We start from the raw sequence: 11027 nt of genomic DNA on the forward strand, positions 1-11027 counted from the left end.
CAGCCAATACCAATTTTCAGCCTGTCCGTCAATATACAGTGTGCATGCCTTTTCAGTTCCTCCAGGTGCAATCAAAATCAAATATCACAATTAATGTGAACTGCTTTACATATCGTGTATCATTACACAATAACGCACCAGCGAAATCAGATGAAAACAAGATATTCCATGTAGTATTATTAAGTACCAGTCCAACAATTGCTGCGTGTCCTGTGGACAGGCATCTATCGTGTTTTGAAGGTAAAGAAAGAAACAATCCTTCATTTACTGGACAGAGATGGTCACATCAGTTACAGCATTCCGAATTATATGGTAATAAAATAGCAAGGTATTGCATCGATCATTTGTTAATCGTTTTAAGTAAAAATGCACATTAATGCACGTTAACGAGTAAACGCATAGTTTCACTACAGGTATATGCAAATTGGTTCACAACTATTACCATTTCAAGTCCGTTATCCAGTGATCTTATGCGGTGTGTAATAATAGTCTGCTAATGTTAACATTCATGTGTGATTATGTTAGTGGGGTTAAAGAAAAGTTATTTTATTTTTTATTATATTGATGGAAAGCTTTTGTGAGTACAGGCTCATTGCCTTATTCCCATTTCCCCTGCTGTCTGAAGTGCATCCAACACTGCCAGGTGCGGTTTGGAACACTCTGGTGACCTTTGTACACCAAAAGTCCTGCTATAGCTTTTCCATGCATTATCATTAGGGTGACAATTTTTTCCCATTTTGTTCTCTCACCTGTATTTCAATCATCAGCCCACCATGAGGTCAGTAGAGTTTTCTTTGATCACATGTGTTAGAAAATTATCATATCAATCAGTTAATCAATCAATCCAATTTTATCTGTATAGTGCATTTGCAAAGGGTTTATCGCAATATGCTTCAGAGTTATATGCTTGACAGTTCATGGGGACTAAACCCCCACAGAGCAAACCAGAGGCCACAGTGGTAAGGAAAGTAACTATTTTTGGTTATCAGAACCACATGTGGCAGGAGTGTATTTTTATAATGTGCCCTCTAACCAGTGGATCATTTTGATGTTGCTTTTGCCATGTCTGTGATTAATGCTAATGGTAAATGAGATGTGCCCCAGAACCCTAATTGCACAATACCACCCCTGAGCTGTGCAATCACATCAGTATTTAGTGAGATGTCCTTCTCCAGGTGCATAAATCTGGAATAGATATTGCAGCAGTGAGACTGGTACAACACTACACCACATGTCTGCTTTGCCATTGATTGCATACTTATTGAGTAAGTAGTTGTTTCCCTGTTTTTCTGAAATGTTTGCATCAGTCAAATTATGGATGACACCTATCCACTGCTCAAAGCTCTCGTGTGCCGTACTGACACATGATTCCTTGTTGCTGATATTCCTACAACAAGGCCATAGTTTATGTTTTTAAAAAAATGTCTTGTTCCGTGTGTGTGTATGGATGAAACGTAAACTGTGCAAAGTATATTTAATGCACCATAGCCTACCATGGCTTTTATGTGACGTATTGTGTAATGTTTACATGTTGCACATACACAAAGACTACTTTCTTGGTGGAAGATCACCACCCACTGAGCTTTTGGGGTTTTTTATACCCTTGTGTCAGTTGGGGCGTTTTTGGAGGGGGGGGGCCTGGTCGGGGGCGAGCGGTGCACGAGCGCGGACGTGCTTCGCCAGTCCAGCCTCCCGTGGCACATGGAAGCCCGCGGTGCCCTTACCTTCACTCATTAATGCTGAAACCTAATCATCTCCCTCTCTCAGCGCTCTTCCAGAGAGACTTAAAAGGGAAGACTTTGCACTTTAATGACTTTCCCACGCTATTTCAGAAGCACTGCGCCGAGGCCAGGGCGGGCGACTGTCCCGTAACAAGGCCGGGATACAGAGTCTCTGTCCGTCCACTCCCCCAATTTGTCGCTCTGCCAAGAGCCGGAATAATCGGGCATTATCTTGCCCGGTGGGGGGGGGCTGAGGGCACAGCATTGGCATTGTCCCCCCCCCCCGGCTGGTCGGGGGTTCGAGGAGGAGCCGACGGCGGGGAGAGACGCGGTCACGCAGCGCCCTGATCCTGTGTTTCGGAGGCCTCGGGACAGGTTGTCCCCGCCAATCGGCGAATGAACCGGGAGAAGCGCTGAACGCGGAGCTGTCCGCACCCCCCCAAAACCCCCACGCCCCCGACCCCGTCCCCGCGCACACAATGCCGGCTGGAATTTAGTATGACCCCTGGGCTCGGGGCCCTCACAGCCTCCTTCCTGTTCCCGTTTTCTCGCTGGGGCGGAGCCTGCTTTTTTTTTCCCCCGGAGGTTTGAGTTATGAGCGCGCGGTGAGGCGCTTGCTCTGCTGTGTGACCTGCGGGGCGACCGACCGGGCATGCTCAGGGAAGACAACGTGCGCTCTCATGACGCTGCTGTGACTTTGTAGCGATGTCATCATGTTACAGTATTTGAGGGGGGGCGGGGTTATGTGTTACCACAAGTTGTTCATAGGGTGACTATGAAACATGCCACAGGGTGGTGTTTTTCTGTAACCAAATGGGGAAAAAAATCACCCAAAACCATACAGTGGTCACCGTCTTTGAGAAATCTCATTCACGATCATTTATCTGAACGCATTTGTTCATTGTTAGGTTGTTAAACCCAGGGATTGTGTTTGTTTGAGCTGCGGTTTTGTGTGAGACAGGCGGGATCATCAACTCCAGACATGCCTGAGATGTGGGTTTCGCGCTTTAATTCACTGATGACAAGGAATATCCTCCGTTTGTGCTGTAGGCTTGGGGGAAACTCATTAAAGTGTTAAGAAATGGGGCATTTAATGCTCTACTTAAAACGACAGTACGTTTTGAATTAATGTTGTTCTCGAGTGATGTTGTTTCAAGCAATGTGGCCAGTTGTAGATGTAAATGTTAGCAAAATTGTTGATTTATGTAGAATGTAGATTTAAGTGAATTTGGTGTCTTTGGTATTAACAGCAGAGCAACAGAAAACATTTATCTTTCAGATTAGTCTACAAATGCCTCCATTAAATGGGGAATTAATGCAAAACCACATGCTCATACTTTGTGATAATTGGGGATTCTGTTTATTATTATTATTATTATTATTATTATTATTATTAATAAAACCAGTTCCACCATTTATGTAGAAAGCAGTAAAGAAATATTTTATATAGAGGAACACAGGCATCACCTATCTTATTGACCCTAATGGACATTTCATGGGAAAACTCAATTAAATAATAATAATCTCTATGAAGCAACAATAATCTATACAGCGCTCATATTGGGAACATTAAGTTTTGTTTCACAAAGTTTAATAGACCCCCACGTTGAGTTGAGCAGTTAAGTTGTTCAAATTGGTGTGTTGTAGACACCTGCCAGAATTTCATTCTCAGCTGGTGATTGAAATTTGTTTGCCTCTTCTTGAAATTTGAGTTTTGTCTCATCGTTTGAGACCTTCACATCCGGTAGCGCAGTTCTATGTGTCGCAGTTTGCCTTGTTTGCCTTGTTTTATCCTGCATGTGGCTTTGGGTACTGTGCCAGGGTGTGAAGTGTGTGCATATGCAGAGGTAGGGCCCAGCTGTGGCTCAAACCCCTGCCCCTTGGCGCTGTCAGTCCTAAAGTGCCCCCCCCCCCCCCGGCCACGTTCAGCATGTGCCTCTCAGAAAGCCTGTGCGTGGTCCTGGCGAAGTGGGTCCTTCTCGAGTCCTTAAATGCACCGGATGTGGCTCAGTGTTGACATTCCCTCACAGCGGAAACATGCAGTTATGCTGACGTCCAGTTCTCTGGAAAGGGAGACGTAGCATTACGTAAGAGAGCGAGTGGGCGGAAAGGGTGGATATCGGTACTTTTGAACTATTATTTTTGTATCAGTGTAATTGTGTGTGTAGCGTATCCTTATTGGAATGTTGTGCAGCAGTCCAGGAAGTATCACAAGTAGCACATTGGCAGTGCATTGTCTGGGTGTCCTTGGATGACTGATGGGGGGAGGCTTCAACACATGTTGAAGAACATCACTACGGGGCTAGCTGCATTGAAAAGGCAGCCAGCCCAAGGAACCAGGGGACATAGTTTACGTATGGTTGGCTGTTGAATGCCTATGAAGCTGTTGTTGGGGAAGGTTTGTAATGTTCTGTGAAGGACATTGGTCTTCTGTGAAGGTGTTGCTGATTGGATAAAAGTATGATTTGTTCTGTTTGGTAGGGACCAGGGCCTTTAGTCCAGCCGGTGAATCATGCTGAAAGTCAGTGACATTCTTGTTTACTCTTGTTTACATGTTCTCTGTTGTTGTTAGGGATAGGGATCGTTCTGCCACAGAACACGCTAAAAGGGCAGTGTTTTCCCACTCCAAACAAAGTGTGTTTTGAACAGAGTGAATGTTTTGGCCGCAGCTTCAATGATAAAACGGATAATTCTAGTAATTTTAGAACTGGCTAATAATTGAACGACCAAGATTTGCTACAAACGACTGAATGTCGCTTAGAAATCTCAAAGCGATGTGGCGCTAAGGCTATAGCGCGTGCTAGCGAGGTTCTTCCCGCGAGAATAAACCGGAGCCGAGTCGAGTTATTCCTGTCTGTCCGACAAGCACTGCCAGCGGACAGGCGAAGTTCAAAGGGCCCGCCGAGGATGTGGTGTAGGCGGGAAAAAGGAACTGCCTCGTCACCCCTGCCCTATTTACTCTTCAAAAGAGCCAGAGGCCCTTCGCCACGTTGCAGGAGTTATGTGTGTCACCGGCTGCGGCTCAGCCCACTTCTCGCGGTGCCTGTGTCCGAGCTCACAGACGCCTCAGACGCGCTATTAGTGTGTTTCCTGTGCTGGTGTGTGTGCTGCTATGGGGCTGGGATCTATTTGCTCACCTGTTTGAATCCAGGAGGCATTCACGGTGTTCAGAGATGGATGCACGTCATATGAAAGGTTAAGATCTTTGTGTTTGGAAAATCTGCAACCGTACATGTGAACGCATGCGGAAGCTGAACAATAGGTACGAATAGTTTTCTAAAGCTGAGTGGGAGGAAAAGTCTATGCGACAGGGAAGGGTGCGATTATTTAAAAGTCAGTCTGTCTGCTCTCCTCCGTCTCCTCCTCGGTCCTCGTCCGTCACCGCTCAGCCCTGAAAGATTTACTGCGATTGCGTAGCAGAGTGTCGCCTGACATTTGCGTCAGGGCTCCCCCAAGAGAATTACACCTCGTACAGACGCGTTCCCTCCACGACCGGTATCGCTCCCGTCGTAAAAGTTCACGCACTCCTCTAATAAAGCATCTTTGTTTGTCTTTCACAATGCTCCCCATATTGGATTTCTCTGCCTTTAGTCCCCGTAAAGATCTAGTTTTATTTCCCGTTGGGGGGGGGGGGGTGTGTATTGGGTGAGCTGCTGTCATGTAAGAACAGGCCCCTCCACTGCCCCCTCTTCTGCAGTCCCTAATCTACCCCTGATCTGCTTACCGGCACCACTCTGTAGAGACGGAGGAGCGGCCTGAAAAAAAAAAACAGAGCCTGTTTATGTTCACACGCATTAGTGCCACCGCGTCCCAAAAAAACAGGGCGGGGCTCGCGGGGGAACGCAGGGCCTAAAAACGAGTTCTCAGACCAGCGTTGTTTTTCCGATTTTCCGGCTGAACTCCGGTGCCTCGGAGGTTAGTGGGTGAGAGTCGCGCGGTGCTTGTTGTTGCCCCGCGTTCGTTCCGGCGGCCTGGCCTGGCCTGTCCAGGCGGCCCGTTTGCGGTCTGCGATGGGGGCGAAACAATGCAGGGAGTAGCCGGTAATTCCCTCTGCCTTTTCGAAGCAGGGTCAGACGCGAGCACCCTCCAAAAACATGGCAGTTAAGCCTGAACGCCTCTGTTGACCCCTGTATGGGGAAATAGGAGGGAGGGGGTGTAAATGAGGGGTCTCTCCCAAGTCCCAGATGAGTGGTGCTTGCATGTGCTCACTATGCACATGGCTGGGCTGTTCACTGACCCGTACCTACTGACCTCCTCTAAGCCCCTGTAAACCTGACACCAGGTTCTCTTGTTTTTGTTCTTCTCAGTGAAAAGATTTCTGCAGTGAGCACCCATCTGGTCACGTTGTCTCAAACACACATTATACATTCAAACATTGCAAATTCGCCGTGACATTTCTCTTTGAATGACTGTACCAGTTGGTTCATTGTTAGCTTAGCTGTTTGTGTGTGGTGTGGATCTGAGGCCTTGGGGCTAAGGCCTTTCATGCCTTGGTGTTGGCTTTCGCTGTTGCTGGTTTGCTTTTGAATCTTTGTCAACATGCGCAGCGGGCCTCTTTACCAACTTGAACCTCTCGTCTCAGAAAATATGAGGCGTGAAAACCTAGTGAAAGGAGATCTAATCCATCAGTTTAGTACGTCATCCTGGCAGCGTGATCTTTATTGGTTGGACAAGCTCTGAAAAGTTCCTCTGGTGCTTGTGGGGAAAGGAAAGGCTCTTTATTTCCTGTCCTGACTTTAATGACTTCCTCACCTTTTGAGTTTTTAGTGTTTGTTGCTGAGAAGGGGCTGGACTGTGAGGACTCATTGCTTTGATTTAAATTAGTAAGCTTAATGGTTGTTCTCTTTCTTTGTGTTTGACTTTTTTTTGTCTCTGGAACTTCTTCAGACTGCTAATTTCGGATATTAGGTCCTAAATGCTTTTAAAAAACTGAAAAAGTGTAACTGTGCCAAGATGTTTATGATTAATAAATGTTTATGATAGTCATTTTCTATTAGAGCATGGGCTTATGTCTTTCTTTTTGTTTGGAGAAGCCAATGCAGCAAAATGCTTATATTTTTGGAGGGCAAAGGTTAGCAATGACTGAGTGGCTTTGCTGTGATCTGATTGGTCTTGGTGGGTATCTGCCACTTGATTTGGTTGGCTGGAGAAAGCTATTGTCTCTATTTCACCGTTGCATTGTTACAGCTATGAACTGGGAAGATTGTGTGGCTATATCTTAATATATGTATGTTATATATGTTAACTAGCTTGATTGCTCCTTGTATTTAAACATATATGAGCACATTAACTGTAATAATGGTATGGTCACCATTCCTAGTGGCTAGCTAGCTGGCTGACAGTTATTTCCCAAAGTCTATTTGCCTTGCTTATCACCAGCATTATAGAAGGGTAAATGAGGAAACCTTCTGACTTCTGTGTAACCACAACAGCCATTCTCCTTTAAACAAACAACCCAAAGTCACATTGACTCGCCTGGTGCTTTGGCACTTTCAAGCTAGAAGTGGCCGTAAATTGCAAGTAAAGACTAAGGCTTGTTTCAGTGTGTACATTATTTATGGCGGCAGCACCAGAGGATGTTCCGGCTTTGAATCACCGCCTCTAATTGGACACCCACCCACCCACACAAGTCTGTGATTAGTCACGTCAGGTGAGTGGTCAGAAGTGTTGACTCTCCATTGGTTTATCGACAGATCATTATCCTCGGAGTTAGGTGGAGTTCTGCCACGTTCTGGTGCTAAGGTTGTCTGGCTGTAATATTGAGAACACTGATCTTGACTTGTATGCTTGTAATTACCTTTAGAATCAGCTAAAGGTAGGCTAATAACAGTGAATTTAGCTTTGCAATATAGGCTAACTCAGTTCAGTTTGGTTGAGATACAATAAAAAACTTTTCATTATATTTTGACTCAGAATTAAATGGCGGTTTTAGTTTTTTATTTTGGCACACACAGCTTGCTGAATAAATTTCTGTGTTCTCGGAACTTACCGAACTGCAAAGATAAACAATTTGGGATTAATCGTGCGCCAGAGTCAGGGACAGCTGTTAACTGAATCCAGACCTTAGTCTGGCGGGAATGTTGTGTTGTATGATTTTTATAAAAAAACCAAAAAAAAAAAAAAAAAAAACCCATTCCCTCGGTTTTATTTGGAAAACAGAGCATTTCAACCGAAACGATTCCCAGAAAGAGTAATTGCACTGTGTTTTTAAAACAGTTTTAATTCCATGATGCACGGGTTCAGGAGAGTGGGCGGAAGAAAACAAAATGTTTATGAAAATGCCCAGGAAACATGCGGCCGTTTCCACGGCAGCAGTCATCCCGCTGCGAGACGGACATAATGGGCCGTGTGTGCCGCGGCACCCCCTCTCCCGGGCTTAAGTATTGGTTTCCTAGCTACTTGGCAACTGCAGTGGCCCAGGAGCCAATCAGAATCGGGCAGGCTGCGGAGCGGAGGGAAGCGTGGAAGCGAGCTGCTCACAGTGGCTGTGCGGTGTGCATTTCTCTCAGCAGGGAAAAGGAATAAAGACCGTTTCCTGATGGAAGAGGGGGAGAAAAGAGGCTGGGGTCACCACTTTGTCGCCTGAAAAAACGAGGAGCCATTGAGTGGCTATTGAGAGCAGCCCTCAGTGTGACCTGGAGGAGGGGGGGGGGCTATTGTTGGGGTGAGGGGGGGCGCAGGGGTGGGGGCTCCCTGCAGCCAGCCTGGGAATTGGAGAGCTCGAGTGAACTGCGTCTGGGAAGAGGGACTGTTATCTAACCGAGCTGTTTGTGCGGGGAGGGGGCTGGTTTAGTCCAGATTCAACCAGTTTTCCAAGACCCGCTGTCCTCCTTTTGATTGCCGCTGTTGTGTGTGTGTGTTTGTGTGTGTGTGTGCCTGTTTGCGTGTTGCAGGTGTGCATCCATGCATGTTTATATGCATTCTTATTTTCTGCTCTGTCAGGCTTTGCAGTGTATTTAACATTGATCCCACAATGGATATTGCCTGTCAACAGGCACCAGTAGTGACTGGACTTTGCTAACCTTCCCCCATTACAGAAGCCCATGTAAATTCTTATCTTCTGATTGTGACATCATATATCTGTAGCAAGGTACACATCCATTTAGAAAACCTCTGCTTTTGCTTAGAAAAGAAACGCATGCTGAATAACAACCATTGCATGTCTTCATTTTTTTGCAAGTTTACTGTGAAAGTTCTCTATTTGTGATTACCCACTGAAGAATGCCTGACATTGTTCTGAATGTCTGAATGTGCGTCGGCAACCAGGGATCCAGTTGCTCCGGTGATGATATGGAGTGATTTTTTTTTCTCTTCAGATTATAATTTCAAGGCGTGCTATATAAGCACAGGCTGTTTCTGTCCATTTTGGCACTGTGCCCTGCCTCTGTGGGATTGAGCTACAGTGTAGAGTTCTGTGTTACGTAATTCCTGGCATGACTTGCAGTACCGGGAAAAGAGTGTTGGGAATTAAGAAGTGCAGACTGTGCCATGCCTCAGTGTCTCTTTCTTCCTCTCCTTTCAACCAAATCCCTCATTCTCTCCCAGGACAAAGGACTCCGTGTGAGGCTGAGCACGGCAGTGCCACATTATAACTGTCATTCCCCTACTGTGGGAAAACCACGAAGACCAAGAACATGATTGATTCTGGCAGTTGACACTGACTGGCAGGCTCGTTCTATTGAGATCTTCTGAACTCGCTAACGCTCACGAGAAATAGTCTGTCTTGGAAAAAAAAGATGGCTGCATAATCATCATCAGCTGCCTGTCGCGTTTTTATTTTATCTGAAGAGATAAAACGGAGAAGATGAGTGGAAGTTGCCCATCATGAGCATAGCAGAAGTCCCTGAGGTTTCTTGTCCAACAGGGCCTTGTTTGTCAAGCAACTAAGAGAAAACAAGAAAGATCCCCGGTGGTGCAAATGTAGCTCACTGCAGTGTCACAACAAGGCTGTCTAACTTTTAAGCTTACTGATCTGCAGAGGTTAATGTACTGAGGCTTCTGGGGGTGGTATGGTCTCGTTGGTAGTTGTGTTATCATGGGCTTGCTGTGGGGTTATTAAACAGAGCCCCCCCCCCCATGCTAGTCGGCGGGCTCCCCCACAAGGCCACAGTGAAAGCCCGTATTGATGGTGTCATGTGACTGCGAAGGCGTGGGACTGATGTCGTCTGTCCCTGTCAGCTGGCAGAACCTCCCAGAAGGACAAGGGACCCTGTATGCAGCTTCAGTATGTCTTTTAGGAGATAGGCTGTTTCCATTTTTAGGGACAAATTAGATTTCACTAGTGACTGTAACACTGCCTGTAACATCAGCCGTTTTATCCCAGGACTGGTTTGCAGATAATCGAAACGTTGAAGAGAAAAAGAAAGCAATGAAATAAAATCCCCCTTTTTTTTCCTTTGAGTGATCATTCTGTCATGATTAATGCAGAACTGTGATGCACATCACTGGTTATTGGCCGGGTTGCGTACCGTGAATCCCATCGGAGACGAGGTTAACGCAGGTGTCTTGTGTGAGGTGTACCGGCTGTGACAGGAATGAGCACGGAAGGCAGAGCGAGCCTTCGCACATGCTCAGAGTTTATCCGCTCGCTTCCAGTAAGAATCTGATCAAACGGCTTTAATCTGGCCGCGGTGCACGGGGAGATTGGACATGGCGGACGGATCATAGCAGACCGTAGTGCCCACTTTTTCTGGATGAAATTTCATCATTGCAAAGGGACAGACTCCTCTCATAAGCCTTGGGCTGTGGGCCAGAAAGCAGCCAATGACAAGTGTCCCTTCCCCTTCCCCCCCCCCCCCCCCCCCACCATGATTGAAATCACGTTCTAGAGCACAGCACGTCCATTAATCAGGAGAGACTGAGCTTAGCTGCACTGTCGGGATTTCTTCTCAATACCCGTCTGTAGCACTTCTGATAAAGCTGGACAAGACAGACGGAGAGAAACGAAGCACTCTGATCTCTTTCAAAGAACAGAGATGCTAAATGATATGAAAGATATGGAGTACTATTGCTGCTGATGAGTCATTTTCATGACAATCTGCTCTTGATGTACAGTGTGCTTGTATGAATCACAGTCATAATAAGCCATTACTGTGGCCTCCTGATTGGTTCTTTTGGCTAACGTGCTAGCTCTCGCTGAAGTGACGGGCCCCAGAGTCCAGAATTTAATCTTGGCAGTGCCAGTGCCAGCTTTGGCAGAGAACCCAGCAGGAAAATGCAGAGCTGGCATTACATTGCCAAGGCTGTCAGAATTTCAGTTGTGCAGGATATTCTCTGTCTTACTGCCAATAACAACTCCTCTGATCA

This window comes from Anguilla rostrata, chromosome 6, assembly GCF_018555375.3.
Source record: "Anguilla rostrata isolate EN2019 chromosome 6, ASM1855537v3, whole genome shotgun sequence".
Classification (NCBI taxonomy): Eukaryota; Metazoa; Chordata; class Actinopteri; order Anguilliformes; family Anguillidae; genus Anguilla; species Anguilla rostrata.